This window comes from Coffea arabica, chromosome 6c (genome assembly GCF_036785885.1).
Source record: "Coffea arabica cultivar ET-39 chromosome 6c, Coffea Arabica ET-39 HiFi, whole genome shotgun sequence".
In the NCBI taxonomy this organism is placed as follows: Eukaryota; Viridiplantae; Streptophyta; class Magnoliopsida; order Gentianales; family Rubiaceae; genus Coffea; species Coffea arabica.
Genome location: NC_092320.1, coordinates 50,109,513 through 50,127,737, shown reverse-complemented (window position 1 = coordinate 50,127,737; position 18,225 = coordinate 50,109,513).

Below are 18,225 nucleotides of genomic sequence, written 5' to 3'. Positions count from 1 at the left end.
ATCGGGTGTTAAGAGATAAGTAGAGTGTGTGAAGTGATTGATGTGAGAGAGAAAAGAAGTGATAAGAATGCATTAAATAGAGTGACAAGTGTCACCATGTTATTGGTTTTCCTTTAAGATTTACTATTCACAATTTTGACTTTTTTGACCAAAGGATTAAATATCCAAAAATTGCATAAAATTCACAATTTTTCTTCTCTTGTTGGCCGGCCCTCTCTCTCAAGTTCAAGGAAGGAAGAAAACCTCTTCAAGTCTTGATTTCTTCTTGCTTCAATCCATAACTCAACCAACTAAACTAGTTTCTACTCCATAAAATCTTTCTAGTTGGTGTTAGTGGTTGATTTGGTGAAGTTTTTGGAAGAGCTAAGGTGTCCAACACCTCTACCTCTCTTGTTACTAGGTGAGTGGTGTGTGTATCTTCCTCCTACATCTAATGATGCTTAAGTTATGCTTATTAGTGATTAAAGTGCTGAAATTTCTGGTTTTATCTTGACTTGAAGTGATTTGGTGAAGTTTTCCATTTATTGATGATTTTTCTGGTTTAATTGGATTATGATGGTGTGGTTGTTTGTGATGATTGGCAATGGCCTATAATAACTCTAGTGGGTGTGAAATGTGGATAAATGCAACCAATTTTGGATTTGGAATGAAAACTGAAAAGTTAGGGTTCTTAAATCCCCAATTCTGTCCGGTTTTGGATCATAGGGTTAGAGGCCGAATTTGACTTTGCTCAAAACATGAAAGTTGTAGGTATTGATGTGTTTGAGGTGCCTGTAAAATTTCAGGTCATTTGGATTAATGTGGAATGAGTTATGACGAAATTACTGTAGCTGTTCTGCTTTGGACAGAATGCGAAAACTGTACTGGTTATTGGCCATTTTGACTGGAATTGGTTTGGATTTAGTTGTTGGTGTCTTCTGATGAAATGTAGCTGGATGTCTTAGCTAACATATGCCTTTGGAATTTCGGCATTTGGACTTGTATAGACTAAGTTATAGTAATTACAGTTTTGTGTGATTTGCAAACCTGTTTTGGTAATTCTGGTATAGTATTTGGCATTTTCGACCTAGTTAAGCTAGGAACTGGATTGAGTGACCTTCTTCATTGTTGTAGCCCTGTTCCATAGCTTCGAAGCGGTGGGTCTTACACCCCCATCCGATAATCGTAGTGAGAGTTGTGCCATTACCGCATTATGAGGTCGAATCCGGTTTTCTTTCCAAGGCCTAAGTTTAAGGCCTTTCTTAATTCCTGGTTTGCTATCATGCTTGTATATGTTTATAAAACCCTATTGGGGTTGTGATTGGCATTGCTATATGACTCGTTATCGAGTCTCATTGCATTTGTTTACTTGTTCTAGGGCGTGACGGTGGTTCACGACATTCCCCTGACGGAAGTGCATGAAATAGCACTTATTTGATTTGTGAGTATACTACTCACTTAAATGTTACAATGTGGCTTTGTTATATGTGTAATTGATGCCTTGAAGGCTTATTTGCTTATTGGAAGTGATTAAGGTGAGGGTGTACTTGACCGCCCTCACCCCTTGTGATTTTATTCATGGTTAATGACTGTTCACTGAAATACTGTACTGGTTATATGAAATACTGAATTCCACTCATGGAAACTGATTTGGTGTCGTTTGGATGAATGTCCAACGGCTTTACTGTATCACTGAGCTCAACCCCGTTTGGTAGTCAATTGGATCGATGCCGGCGAGGGCTTGGTCGTGAAAATTGTCTTGCCACGGGGACTGTACTGAGGAACCTTGTAGTAATGAGACTCTTGGTTCCGGTATACTCGAGTATTACCAAAAGTGACTGAATGGAGTGCGGGCCCGGTTGGGGTATGATTGGTGGAAGGAAAGGAAGTAAAGTGAGGTCTACGGTTTTGGTACTTTTAACATTGACGGAGGGTCAATGAGGTTGGATCAAGATTGCAAGTGTGGAAATGGGCTCTTGAGAGCCAACCGTATCCTTTCACTGGTTTGATTTATCTCTTAATTGCATATTTGAACTGAACGGTTATGATTATGTGATCTTGACTGCTTTTGTGTGATAGTTGCTCACTGGGCTTTAGCTCATACCGTGCCATTTGTTTTCCTTACAGGAAAATGACCACTTTTGGAAAGAATGTGCTAGTTGGTTCAAGTTGAGCTCATGTGAATGTATATTTTGAATAGCTCCTTGAGGGTGAAAACCCTAAGTGTTTTGTTGCAACCAATGGTTGGCTTGTAAATGGTTATTTGTACATGTATGAACTAGTTGAATATTTGATATGCCGTCTTGGCTTGCAAATGTTGGTTTCCAATGTATATATATGTTTGGTCGATGCTTGGTTGGATTTCGAACTGATACGCGTTTCAAACGGAAAAGAAAAAAAAATTTGGAAAAGGAAAGGGCCAAATCCGGCCGGATTCTGACGTGTCCTCTACTGTTCATCGCGGCTTCGATTTTCGTTTTTTTTATTTTGTGATTTTGACCTATTTGCGCGCGTTGGTAAGCTCCGGAGCGCATTAGATCGACGTTAACTGATCCGTAGTCCTGGCGAGAGCTGGGCAGGCAGTCCGCTAACCCCTTTGGTTCGCCTTAGGGGAAAGTGGGGCTGTTACAAGTGGTATCAGAGCCACGTCGCGTGGTCTCTGCGCGGAGTGAGACTGGGCCAAGGGGTGTTGTGGTCCTAATTTCATGAATATGTCTAAGTGCTCGTTTGAGCGTAAGTTATGAACCGGGCATGTGATAAGTGTATGAATCATTATTATGGGACTCGAGGAAGCTAGGTATGTATGTCGGGTAGGAATCTTTAATAAGGATGGTTTACTCTTGGGACCGGCCGGCTCGAGATGTGAACTATCTTAGACAAGATTCTTGCGCCCGGATACGAAGGATATGAGGGCCTAGGTTAGAAAGGATTTGGTGAACTAGAAAGGCGATTCTATGGAACTTCGTGTGGTTTGTTCGGGTATGGTTAAGCGTGATCGACCTTGATTAAGATATAAATATTTGGACGAAGCCCTAGAAGGGGAAAAGCTTTTCGTGAGTTCTTTTGCACTTGTGACCTAGTTGTTCAAAGTACTTTTGAGGACCCTATTGTTTCATGCAATGACTTCGTATGTAATTGACTGACTGTTCCGTATGATTGCTTAACCTGGTTATGTGGGCTATGTGTACGTGTAATGTGTTTAAATGCATTTTCCGCCCACATACCTTCTAAAGAAATTCTGTTTTGGGATTTTGAAGAAAAACTAGGATGTACTAGTTTTATTTGTAAGCGATGAGTGGAAATAAGATATATATGCTTTAAATATGTATATTTTCCTGATTTTGGTAAAAAGGTGAATTTTACTTGAATTTCAAATTTGAAAATTAGTGAATAACTGATGAGTTGTTGAATTTTGTATATGATGGGTTAATACCAGGATAACAATTTCTAAACTAAGTTTTCCCCTTGATTGTATATTAGTGTAGTCTCACACTTGAAATTGTCCATGCTTTACACGAAGAAAATATATATATATATCCTGAATTTTTGAAAGAATGGCAAGCTTATGGTTAACATTGTGAATCTTGAACTTGATAAGATTTCTGATTACTTTAAATACTTTTCTTATGTTTTAAAATTCTTGACTTTCAAGAAGAGTGAGCCAATTTTAAATGTACGGACTGAGGCAACTTTGAGATATAGAGTGACTGTATTCAAGAGTACGAAGTTAGTGTGAATTGACTTGGGTTCCATTTGGCACGTTAGTTAGCGAGTTGTATTCATTTCTTGGGTTTGAACATGGAACTTGCGACTTTACTATAGAACCTAAGATTGGTTATTCTTGGAGATGATGGTGCTTTTGCTGGTCGCTTGTTTATTTCAGATTTTTAACTTCGAATGGATAATCTTGGTTTCAGCTGGCGTTATGGCTTTATTGGATCTAATTGCGTAAGGGTATGTGATTTGATTGAAATTAGCAATAATTGGACCCTTTGGTTTAACTATAGACCTAGGAAGGGTGGTGCACGTCCTGAGACTTTGGTATCCTGCTTACATAAGCTTTTATCTGTTGTGACACTTAATTGCCTATATACAATATCTGACATATTGGCCTTATTTTGTGACTTTTGGCTCGTGCTATAATTTTGATACCTGTAAAGAATCATGTCCTGATTCAAAAATTGTTATACCTTGTATATGTATTAAGCTTTTTGATGCTTAATTATGCCTTGTCCTGTGATTATAGACTTCTATTAAGTAGGGTAGCAGGACTGGGAGTAAAGCATTATGACCGAGGGTTTAGCCAACTCCGTATTCATGGGAGAAATTGATGGATAGTTTCATGTAATTTATTAGGTCCCTAGTACTGAATATGAACCGAAAATAAATCCGAAGATCAGATCTACTGGTGTATAATGGATTAACCTAGTCGGAAACTTGGTGAGATTTTCTTGTGCGCAACATATATTATGATTGGTTTTGTGACCATATTCCAACTTTTATGGAAATTTGAACTCCGAAAGTATTGCATTGGGTTGGTAAGAGAACTCGAACTGTCTGGAACCGATTAGACTGAGCTTACTTGAGACTTGAACCTGTTTAGGCTAGTGTGGCCTTACATACCTAATGTGGATTTGAATTTGTGACTGCTTAAGAATGTGAATTGGCTGGACAGAGACTAGACCATTGTGTTCTTACTCGTACTCATGATCCTTGAGGTTGAACTTGAACTTGAACTTATACTTTTATTCGTGCTCATGCACCATGAACCTGAAGTATTTGGCTCTGCTTTGACCCTACTCTTGAACTTATTCGTACTGGTGTGACTGTAGACCGGCTACTACTCTTTTGTAGCGGTTGAACTGAACCTCTCTGGTGGGGCATTGCCTGTTGTGTTGTCCAGCACCACCAGGGATGACATTTTGCACTGAGGCTTTTGGTGAAGTTTAGCCGTTGAGCTAGCTTGTTGTGTTGTCCAGCACCACCAGGGCCAACTTACTGAACTGAAATTCTTTGGTGAAGCATAGCCGTTGTGCTAGCTTGTTATGTTGTCCAGCACCACCAGAGATGAATTTTGATCTAAAGCATCACTATACCCTGAATTTCTTCCAAATATCTGGGACCTTGCGTCCGATTTCAAGCCTTTTGCCTGTTTTATTTGGGTACGTGATTAACTCCCTATTGAACCATGACCATTTGATAGGTTGGATTGGCGTGATATGTAGTACTTGGATTATATAGGCCATGCTTTCCTGGATCATGAATTACGATAAGTGAGATTCGAATGATTTTTAGTATTTGGCCGACTTTGGGGAAAAACAAATTGGACCTGGTGAATACAAGTTGGAATAGATTGAATCCCAATGCTTGATTGGTTTCTGAGCGATATCTTGACCGGATCTATATTAGTTAGAAGGCTCGAGTGACTCTTGAGGGATATTTGATCTGATTAGTACAGGTGGAATGTCGAGGACGACATTCTTTTAAGGAGGGGAGAGTGTGAGAACCCGTAAATACCCTAAAAATTTTCCTAGGGTTTTAGTTCCCTTAATTGCATAATTTTTGCATTTTCTGGCTTAGAAACATTTTCTGGGTTGATTTTATGAGCAATTATAGTTTTTAGATGATTTTTCTAGTATTGGTGAGTTTTTAGAAAATTAAGAATATATACTGGACGTGGGACCCACTAGTGCGAAAAGTTCGAAAAAATTCGGCCAATTAGGTTAAATTCCGGATACTGTGTAAATTTTATCGGGTGTTAAGAGATAAGTAGAGTGTGTGAAGTGATTGATGTGAGAGAGAAAAGAAGTGATAAGAATGCATTAAATAGAGTGACAAGTGTCACCATGTTATTGGTTTTCCTTTAAGATTTACTATTCACAATTTTGACTTTTTTGACCAAAGGATTAAATATCCAAAAATTGCATAAAATTCACAATTTTTCTTCTCTTGTTGGCCGGCCCTCTCTCTCAAGTTCAAGGAAGGAAGAAAACCTCTTCAAGTCTTGATTTCTTCTTGCTTCAATCCATAACTCAACCAACTAAACTAGTTTCTACTCCATAAAATCTTTCTAGTTGGTGTTAGTGGTTGATTTGGTGAAGTTTTTGGAAGAGCTAAGGTGTCCAACACCTCTACCTCTCTTGTTACTAGGTGAGTGGTGTGTGTATCTTCCTCCTACATCTAATGATGCTTAAGTTATGCTTATTAGTGATTAAAGTGCTGAAATTTCTGGTTTTATCTTGACTTGAAGTGATTTGGTGAAGTTTTCCATTTATTGATGATTTTTCTGGTTTAATTGGATTATGATGGTGTGGTTGTTTGTGATGATTGGCAATGGCCTATAATAACTCTAGTGGGTGTGAAATGTGGATAAATGCAACCAATTTTGGATTTGGAATGAAAACTGAAAAGTTAGGGTTCTTAAATCCCCAATTCTGTCCGGTTTTGGATCATAGGGTTAGAGGCCGAATTTGACTTTGCTCAAAACATGAAAGTTGTAGGTATTGATGTGTTTGAGGTGCCTGTAAAATTTCAGGTCATTTGGATTAATGTGGAATGAGTTATGACGAAATTACTGTAGCTGTTCTGCTTTGGACAGAATGCGAAAACTGTACTGGTTATTGGCCATTTTGACTGGAATTGGTTTGGATTTAGTTGTTGGTGTCTTCTGATGAAATGTAGCTGGATGTCTTAGCTAACATATGCCTTTGGAATTTCGGCATTTGGACTTGTATAGACTAAGTTATAGTAATTACAGTTTTGTGTGATTTGCAAACCTGTTTTGGTAATTCTGGTATAGTATTTGGCATTTTCGACCTAGTTAAGCTAGGAACTGGATTGAGTGACCTTCTTCATTGTTGTAGCCCTGTTCCATAGCTTCGAAGCGGTGGGTCTTACACCCCCATCCGATAATCGTAGTGAGAGTTGTGCCATTACCGCATTATGAGGTCGAATCCGGTTTTCTTTCCAAGGCCTAAGTTTAAGGCCTTTCTTAATTCCTGGTTTGCTATCATGCTTGTATATGTTTATAAAACCCTATTGGGGTTGTGATTGGCATTGCTATATGACTCGTTATCGAGTCTCATTGCATTTGTTTACTTGTTCTAGGGCGTGACGGTGGTTCACGACATTCCCCTGACGGAAGTGCATGAAATAGCACTTATTTGATTTGTGAGTATACTACTCACTTAAATGTTACAATGTGGCTTTGTTATATGTGTAATTGATGCCTTGAAGGCTTATTTGCTTATTGGAAGTGATTAAGGTGAGGGTGTACTTGACCGCCCTCACCCCTTGTGATTTTATTCATGGTTAATGACTGTTCACTGAAATACTGTACTGGTTATATGAAATACTGAATTCCACTCATGGAAACTGATTTGGTGTCGTTTGGATGAATGTCCAACGGCTTTACTGTATCACTGAGCTCAACCCCGTTTGGTAGTCAATTGGATCGATGCCGGCGAGGGCTTGGTCGTGAAAATTGTCTTGCCACGGGGACTGTACTGAGGAACCTTGTAGTAATGAGACTCTTGGTTCCGGTATACTCGAGTATTACCAAAAGTGACTGAATGGAGTGCGGGCCCGGTTGGGGTATGATTGGTGGAAGGAAAGGAAGTAAAGTGAGGTCTACGGTTTTGGTACTTTTAACATTGACGGAGGGTCAATGAGGTTGGATCAAGATTGCAAGTGTGGAAATGGGCTCTTGAGAGCCAACCGTATCCTTTCACTGGTTTGATTTATCTCTTAATTGCATATTTGAACTGAACGGTTATGATTATGTGATCTTGACTGCTTTTGTGTGATAGTTGCTCACTGGGCTTTAGCTCATACCGTGCCATTTGTTTTCCTTACAGGAAAATGACCACTTTTGGAAAGAATGTGCTAGTTGGTTCAAGTTGAGCTCATGTGAATGTATATTTTGAATAGCTCCTTGAGGGTGAAAACCCTAAGTGTTTTGTTGCAACCAATGGTTGGCTTGTAAATGGTTATTTGTACATGTATGAACTAGTTGAATATTTGATATGCCGTCTTGGCTTGCAAATGTTGGTTTCCAATGTATATATATGTTTGGTCGATGCTTGGTTGGATTTCGAACTGATACGCGTTTCAAACGGAAAAGAAAAAAATTTGGAAAAGGAAAGGGCCAAATCCGGCCGGATTCTGACGTGTCCTCTACTGTTCATCGCGGCTTCGATTTTCGTTTTTTTTATTTTGTGATTTTGACCTATTTGCGCGCGTTGGTAAGCTCCGGAGCGCATTAGATCGACGTTAACTGATCCGTAGTCCTGGCGAGAGCTGGGCAGGCAGTCCGCTAACCCCTTTGGTTCGTCTTAGGGGAAAGTGGGGCTGTTACAATGCTCATGCATTTTTTAAATCCACTCTACCATTTTATACCCTCATCACACTTTCATTTTTCCTCCCATTTTGCACACGTGCACCTTTATGTTTCTTCACTTGCACACGAACACTTTTATCATCACTTGCACACATGCACTTCATATTATCATTTCACATACCGTACCTTGCCCACTCACGTGCACATTTTCATTTACATATTTATTGTTTTTTATTACTTTTTCAAACTCATGTCCTCACATTGCATACATGCATTCCATTCATTCGCATCCCACTCGCATTATTCGTGACTTCTTCAAAGGATCGTTATTGGGTTTCACAATTAATGTGATTGGCACCACTCAACCTTTGAAGAGAAATTTCCCCCAATACCCCTAGGTCTAGGGTTTGCATTCATGTAGTGCATCCAAATGTAATAAATTCTTTGGTTAAAACAAGAAAATCTTTGATTAAATCATGCAACTAGCCTTGACTAGGTCAAAGGGGTGCCTTGGATTTTATCCTTGCCTTCCCCTTTGTCAAATGTGACTCCCGAACCTTTTTCTTTGGTTTACGTGGACTAGGAGTCGTTTAAAAGGGGTTTCTTACTACTTTTTCCTATTTTTTCTTTTAAAATTCAATTTTTTAGGTGACTTGGTACACCTTAACTCATTACCAAGTGGCGACTCCGATTTTTTTTTATTTCAAAAACCCTTTTTAAACTATAATTTTGGGTCAAATCGTCGCATTCTCAAACCCCCATTTAGACCCATTTTTCTTTTTAAATCACAATTCATTGTTTCAATCACAAATTGAATCAAAAAATACATTTTTTTTAAACCTATTTATTTATTTATCAAAAAATGGGGCGCGACATATGTATTATTCTTGTGATGATTTATTTGGCCATGCAATTCATTCGGGTTTGTTTAATCCGATATGACTTGCTAATAATTTAAATGTTTCTTAGACTCACATTTTTTATTGTGGGTGTAATATGTATTGGCACACATCATGATTAATTGTTGTTATCAATGTATTGTTACAATCTAAGAAACATATATGTAGTTGGACTTTGGCCATCCATATGTAGTTATTAATATCTCACTTGTGGTTATAGTGGGTATTTATCAAGACAATTTGGTATGATTCATATGATTAAGTGCATATATATATATAGTGAGTATGACATTTGATCAACAAAAACATTATGTAACATTCGTTTGGTTATGCTTGTATATGACAATATAACTATTTATGTCTTGCATGAATTACGGTTAGTATACTTATGCCTTTTGACTTTGGATCATCTATACTAAAATAGCATAAAGGTTGAACTTTGCCTTTGGTGCACTTTATGTTTATATGAGTTCTATTTAACAACTTTGAAATTGTGATCAATAATTGGCATCAACAGTTTGTTTATTTGTTGCACCTTCGCTTAGTTATTTAAAAGTAGAAATTGTGACATCTTTCAACCTTTCATTTATCACTTGTAAATTATTTAGATGTTATCATAAAGATCATTGCATCTTGTATTTAAGAGTGGTCACAATATCTTATATACTTGATGCTTAGAATTTAATCACATGAATGTCAAGTGATTATACGAATAACAACTAATTAAGTAAACAATTAATTTGTTAAAATTATCACTTAGCCCACAGGAAAGTGGTAGTTTAATAAGATTAGTTGAAATAAGATGGTAAATTTAACATTGTGTTGAGAGATTTTCCTAGGTCCACAGGTATGGAAATTTTCTATTTTTAAAATTTTAATTTACCAGTCTTATTATAAATAAAATAAATTCAATACATGTTTGGTAGTAGGGGTGGCAATTTTCGACACGAACTGAAAACACGACACGAACCTAACACGAAATTAATGGATTTGGGTTGAGGTTTTGGGAATTCGGGTCAGAATCGGGTTGGACACGATGAACTCGAAAAGCAAACAGGTCGATTTCGGGTCAACCCGTGGTGACCTGATATGACCCGATATGACCCGTTTACGAATTAAAAATAATTTAATAAATATAAAAATAATTTTATCTAACTAACCTAAGTTATTCTTTTTTTCAAAGGCATTAATTACTTAATCATAAATGAATTTATTTAATTTGTGTGAAGTTGAAATTATTATATTTGGACAAATAATATATTATATTATTTTTTACTTTTATACTGTTTTAATTTATTTTATATTTTGTTTGGGATAAAACACTTTTACGGTGTTTAATTTATTTTAGATTTGGTTTGGAATTACTTATTTAAATTTTTATTACTTGATTATGTAATTAGTTTTGTGAGAAATTGATTTTATTAAAAATTACAGTGATAAATTAATAAATTAAAATTAAGTTTCGGGTCATTTCGGGTCGACCCCGCCAACCCGTCAACCTGAAATTTTCGGGTTCGGATCAGCATACCTGACCCGTCACAGGTTGGCGGGTCGGGTTCGGGTCAACAGATTTTCTGACGGGTTGACCCGAACCCGATCCGCTAACCTGATTTGGACCCGAATTGCCACCCCTATTTGGTAGTCTCTACCCACAGGAAGGTTTGAATTTATTATTTGAGTTAACATTGGTTAATTCAACCTTTATGTCATAAATTTTATAGCAATAATGTATGTTTATTCTTGAAAGTCGCAGTTTTTTCTACCCTTATTCTTTTTATGATTCATCTCATATTCCAATGCTATTCAGTGAAAACTACGCAGAATGGAAGGACAAGATTCTTCTGACTTTGGGATACATGGATCTTGATTGTGATAATGAACCACCATTTCCACGGATCCTAGTTCATCAAATGAAAAGCCTACTTATAAGCAGTGGGAGAGATCTAATCGCTTAAGTTTGATGCTCATTAAGTCGCATGTCAGTCAAAGCATTAGGCATTCAATTCCTGATTGTGACTGAATCAAAATTTACATGAAGGCAATAGATGAATAATTTGTAAGTTTTGACAAGGCTTTGGCTAGCACCCTTTTGAAGAAATTTGCAAGCATGACACTTGATAAAAGTAGAAGTAAACGCAAGCACATTATGGAAATGAGGGATATTGCTGCTACTGTCATTCCTTGTGCATTTCATTCTCAACTCTCTACCATAGGAATATACTCCATTTAAGATCTCGTATAAACACACATAAAGAAGAATGGTCAATTAATGAACGCTTGACCATGTGTGTTCAAGAGGAGGAGAGGTTGAAACATGGACACTAGAGAGCGTTCATCTTGTGACTCATGATAAAGGAAAAGCAAAGAAAGGAAAACGCATGAGTGTTCCTATGAAGAAAGATGGCAATAAAGACAAATGCAATTTTTGTAAAAAGAAATGGCACTGAAAGAAAGATTGTTTCAAATACAAGAAGTGGCTAAAAAAAAGGTAATCTCACCTTTGTGTATTATGAATCTAATTTCACTGAAATTTCTGATAATATTTGGTGGATTGATTGTGGTTCTACAATTCACATTTCCAAAATCATTCAAGGCTTTCTAAATCTAAGGAAGTTGCTGGAAAGTGAATAAAACATCTATCCTGGAAATTGGATGTGTTCAATTGTTGAAGGTGTGGGGGACCTATAGACTCATTTTAAAGGCTGGTTTCCTATTAGATCTTGAAAATATCTTTTATGTTTCATCTTTTTCTAGAAATTTAATCTCTCTTTCTAGACTATCTATTGTTGGATATGATTCCAATTCTCATCTTTTTACTATGAATCTTTTGAAAAATAATAAATTTATTGGTTTTGCCAATTTAGATGGAATGTTATTTAAACTTGAGTTAGATCCCACATATGAATATAGCCTTTGAACTATGCATAGTACTAGTACTAAACGTAGTGTTATCAATGAGAACTCTCTAAAACTTTGGCATAGGTGATTGGGACACATATCCATTGGTAGAATCAAAAGATAAGTGAATGATAGAGTCCTAAAGACTTTAGACCTCACTGATCTTGGTACATGTGTACACTTGCCTCTTTTAGAGACAATTATGATCCATATGATTGATTCTAAAGTGATTGACATCTTAATTAAATAGACATTTTTTCAATAATTAATTAGTATCTCTTATTTGTTAATGATCAATTGGTATCTTCTGTTAATTGATATCTTATTTAATCAATTAATCCATCAAATCAACGAATTAGTCAGAAAATGTTATTTGCAGTTATGAATTATGGCAATATTTCCTTGATGGAAGGAAATCCCAGGGATTTTAGCATGTGCCTTTAACCTATAAATAGCTTAGGTATTCCATCAACAACACACACCTTGATTAGGCATAGGTTAAAAGATCCTTACTCTAAATTCTCCTTCTACTTATCTCTTTTTCTGCACATTTACATACTTTCTTTGTTAGAATAGAGAATAAGAAGGTAAGAAGACAAGGAGTTGCAAGGATTTAATCTCTATTCAACAATAATGGCTCGAGATATATCATTTTAATTTCCCTGTTTAGTACAAGTTATTTGTACCTATTTGGTTTAACATAATAAAGCTAAACAGACTAATAAAGTAATTTTCCAAGGTATAAATAGTTGAAAATGTAAATAAAACTATATAAGAATGATAAAATATTTAATGATTTCGATCTAAATTATGCCTAGAAGTGCAAAAAGAAAAAAAAACTCATGCTTTAGACAATTTTTTTCTTTTTTTTTGTTTTTGGAATGATAGAGATTTTATTGATAAACTATAACTTTATAGTATTTGGGCAATGGCACAAGATTCTAGACAAACTGTGCATTTAGGAGTAAAGAAGTAGGATAATTTCATTCCTCATCACAAACTATGCTTAAAGCATATAGACTAAGCTTAGTACATAAATTTATATTGTTGGCATTATCTAAACAACAAAAGCACATAAGAAACAACTTTGCAAGAGCCTTGATGTCTTCAACTAATGTTGTCAATTTGATGTCTTCGGTTACACCCAATTGGATTAGAGAAATCAACTGTTTGCTTTTGACATGAACCTTGATTCTCTCCTTCACTGTTGAGCTAATCCCTTAACTGGTTAATGTGACTGTTGAGCCATAGATAGTGGAAATATAAAAAAAAAACAAAAAAACTTGGGGCCTATTGGAATTTGGTAGAAGAGGTGTGAAGATCTATAAGCAAATGTAGCATGTAGTACAATCAAACACTGATGCCATGATACAATCTAGTTTTCAGGCTATGATGTGTGCATGGATAATGGGTTGGATGGCGACCTTGACTCAAGCCGGAATGTTGATCCAATGAGAGTTCCACTAGGTCCTGTTACACATGCAAGGGCATAGAGATTCAAAGAGTCACTTCAGACCCTTGTTCGAAATGTCCAAGACCAACAAGGTGTTTATAGAAACATTGAAGTGTTGAAGGATGTTAATCAAGTTGTCTACACTTTGATCCAAGCTGATAATTAGCGTGGGCAGAAAACTTGACCTTACAAAGCGTGCCCGCGCCTTACAAACGACTTTGCTGAGAAGAATTCGTTAGTGGGCAGACGACTTGTCCTTATAAAGCGTGCCCACGCCTTACAAACGAACGTCGTTCGTTGACTTGGCCGCTTATTTGTTATTATTAGTCGTGGTTTAGTAGTTGTTTTATTGGTCATTTCTGTTAAATGAGCCAGCCCACTTATGAGGAAGTGTGGCCCAAACTCATGTCCTAAATTAGGTAGGTTTAGTAGTCCACCAATCCGTGTTCCAAATGGATTTGGCTCTTAGTATTCTAGCCTATAAAAAGGCATCTCATGTACTAGTTAAGGGTACGTATTTTTGAGAATAAAAACTATTTCGTTTGTCTCTTCAAATAGAGAGCAATCCTCTTACTTGCGTGGCAAGGGTTTCTTGATCAATCTCGCGTATCGTCCTTGACTGTTCAAACCAGCCTATCTACTTGAGTAACCATCTCAATTAGAGTCACTGTTCTACTACCTTTTATCTAGTTGAGTCGTCCTTCTTGATTCTAGGTTCTGCCAATACAAACGATTGATAATCCATCTAGATCCTTGGGCGAATCGTGCTACGGATCTCGGAACAAGTTGATCGAGGAACGTATCAGGTTAGGACCGGATCCACAGGTCGAACTAGTTGGATCAAAAACTAGCCAAACATCGGGTCTGAATCTCATCATAACTTGGATGTTAATACCTCGATCAAAATTGAGTTTTGACCGTAGTTGACCTCAAACTGGTATAGCTAGTCAAAATTTGATTTTTTTCATTTTTCTTTTTCTGGTCAAATGTTTTTCCTTTTCGACTTATTTTGAACTTTTGACCAGGGGTGTTGATCGAGTTTCGAGTGTGATTATCTATTACACATGAGAGAATTGCTTTGTACTTCCTTTGATAACCAATTTTTATGAGTGTTTTATGCTAACAAAACTCCTTTATTATTATTTTATATGATTTTCTTGCTTATTTTTAACTAGTTTTTTTGTCCTATTTCAAAATTTGTTTCCTAGATTACACTTTGATAAAAGTCCCTCACTTAACTCATATGGCTTTTGTTGATGATCTTTTCATACTGACAGCAGACACTGCAACGTCATTCCACTTGATCAAAAATACTTTGGAGGAATTTCAGATTTATCCGGAATAAAGCCCAATCTACAAAAGTGTCAAGTATTTTGTGCTGGAGTTGATGAAATCATGTAGTAAAATTTGGGTTCCTTGATTCAAATTCCAACAGGTTCTCTACCAGTTAGATACCTTGGATTACCAGCTCCAGAAGCATTTAATCACCAAAAATTATCTACACAGCTCCAACTCCCAAGTAAACTCCTATACTTTCGGCGTATACCTGACACAAAATCTGTAGAAAACATTTTAAAAGGACAGTGAGCTAGAGGCTCAGTAAGCCATGATGTGTGTGAGCATGGTTTCAAAAAAATTTTCAAACTCGAAGATAAATATTAAAAAAAAAAAAGATCTGTACGTGTTCTCAATACTACTATGCATAGTATTACAATAAACTTTTCCAAAAAATAAACACCCATAATTCACTTAGTATATATGAATAGACTAATCTACCAGAAGTGACACAATTTAGTAATTTGCATGATGATGGTGTTAAACACCAGTAGACATAACAGTAACAAGCCACAACCTCCTTATCACAACGTGTGTACTCTTGATCCCAAACACAACCTCCTAAGGCCTTGTTTGGATTGCATTTTCTTGGATTTTTTTGTAGAAAAATTACTGCAACGATTTGATGTATGTGAGGAAAAAAGATAATAGGAAAATGTGATCACGAAAAATAACGCAATTTTTTGGCCGAAGATGGCTATCCAAACAAGGCCCAAGCATGTTAGTTTGTATCACTTTTAGTAAATGCACACATCAGTCCCGGCCCAAGCATATAGAAGCCCCAATGCACCTATGTGATGGGTTGCTTTGTTAAGATAGCCAAAACCAATCGACCAGGTCCATTACTGTCTCATAACATTTTAACTAAACTTGACATAGGCCCTAGTAACAGTAACAATAATTAATGGTATCATGTTAAACAATAATCATCGCAACCAGAGTATAAAGCAAATTTAAACACCAATTTAGTAACAAGTGAACAATATTCCAGATGCACAGAAATTTCAGCACCAAAAACACGCATTTGGCAGTATAATAATAATATTTTATTTTTGAAAAACTGAGTATTGGGACACTCAGACTTCGGTTGTTCCTTTTCTTTTTATTGTTATTCCCCTATGTTTGCTCAGGTACAGCCTACCACAACATGAATTAGAGTTCAATTTCAAAAAACAAGTCCTAAAACCCTAAAACCCAAGTCAAGCTTAGATTCCTTGATTAGGATCAAAACCTACTCGAAAATAACTGAAAACAAAGTACCATTAAACCATGAGCAACTCAACTACAAGCAGAGTTGATTTTCAGCTGATTTTAGAGCTGCACCAAATTCTTTATATATAGAACTAGTGCCAAAAAATTACACTAACAAGAAGCTCTATAAATCTAGTTTATAAAGCAACAAACAGTGGTCAACTCTAACTTTTCTACACCAAGTTATGACCTATTTCCCAAGACTGCTCGAGGATGACTGTAAAAGTTGCAGCTATTGTAATACTCAAATAAACTAACTCACGCTATATTTGTCAAAAAACTATAAAATAAGTGCCATTAGAAACTAGACTCAAGGTACTACAAATCTCTAGAGACATCGTTCTGCGATTCAGACCATAAGTGGGTCTAAATCCAGTCACATGTCAATACAGTTTCCTATCATAACCTGTGCAGAGTTTTATTTTCAGCTAAGTTGTTCGAATTTTCTGGCATTTATGGACAACGAACCAGAGCTAGATTTTTGTACCCTTGGAAGCTCTTCTAGTTTATTTTCAAATGCAATTGACGGTTCTTAATTCTGACTTTTTTATACCATGTTATAACCAATTTTCCACAACTGGTCAACGCTGACTGAAACCGCTGCGGCTGCGGTTCTGAATGCTATGTCTTGTTCACGAATTTCATAGTTCTATTTCACTTAGAATTCCAACAGTTTCCATAAAAAACTCATATAAAAACACCTATGTAGGTAGTATACCAATTACTTGGTAAATTAGTGAAAATTTCTCACCTCATGTGGAACATCTCCTTACGGTTCCGAAGCTACCCGCTGCTCCATTCTAGGACTGATTTTCAGTTATTTTGGATATAAACTGGGTTCAATATATGAGGAGCTAGACCAACATATTGATACTGTTTTATAGTCCTACAAGCCAAGTTTTACAAACATCAAATGGTAATTAAATTTGAGTTGTCTACGTCAAGTTGGGGATGATTTTCTTGAACTACATATGGCTGATTATAACTTCTGCAGTCATGGGTTTCCAATTCTAAAGGTGTTTCACGAATTCCCCAGCTCTATTCCACTCAATAATCCCCTGTTTCTCACCACAAAGTGCATATAAACACTAATAAAGAAGATACTACATTCACATGACAAGTAAGAAAAAAGCTTCTCACCTTAGACCTCAATTCATGACAAGTAAGTGAAAAAATTCTTTTCTCGTAACTCTAGGTGCAAATCTCTGAGCTTTCCTCTTGCTCACAGCTGCAATAAGAAGGTCAAGAATACTGCCATGTTCCTACTTTCTTTCCTCCTTTTCCTTAGCTCTCCTCTTGCCTTACTCTAGTCTCTTGGATGCCTTTCTTTTCTTGCTCCCGAAAATTTTGGAAGAAATGCAAAAGTGGAACGAAGTGAAGGAGCAAAATGCGTCATTTCAAGAAGAGTAAAAAACGTGGGGAGCCATAAGCTATCATCATTGTCCACTACTAGCTTTTGATCTATTTTTTTTTATCTCCAACTAGTTCCTGAACAATAAAAAGTGTATAGTTTAAGGACTTCCAGTCATTTTAGACATAAATCCATATGTAACCAAATGGGCATTTTTGTCTAACAATAATCGAAAGTATCAAGAACTTAATCAAAAGCATCGAAGGCAAGAGTAGAAATTTTGAAAAAAAAAACCTGTTAATTTTCCTTAAACTTTTCATCAAATTTTTCCATAAAATTTCCAAATTCATTGATTTCATACTTGAGAGGGACATGCAAAATCTGATGAAACTTTGACCACTTATGTATGAAATCAATGAATTTAGAAGTTTTGTAGAGAAAATCTGACGAAGAGTTTTAGAAAAATGAAGGGTTTTCTCTTTTCAAGACTTCTATTCCTACTCTTGATGTTTTTCAATTAAGTTTTCAATACTTTTGATTATGGTCGGACAAAAATGTCCTTGGATTCCGACAGAATTTATGTTTAAAATGGTCAAAAGTCCTTAAATTATACACTTTTAATTGTTCAGGAGTCAGTTGGAAATAAAAAATAGACCAGGGGCTAAAAATGGACAACGATGATAGTTTAGGAGCTCCCCAAGTTTTTTATTTAAAAAGAAAG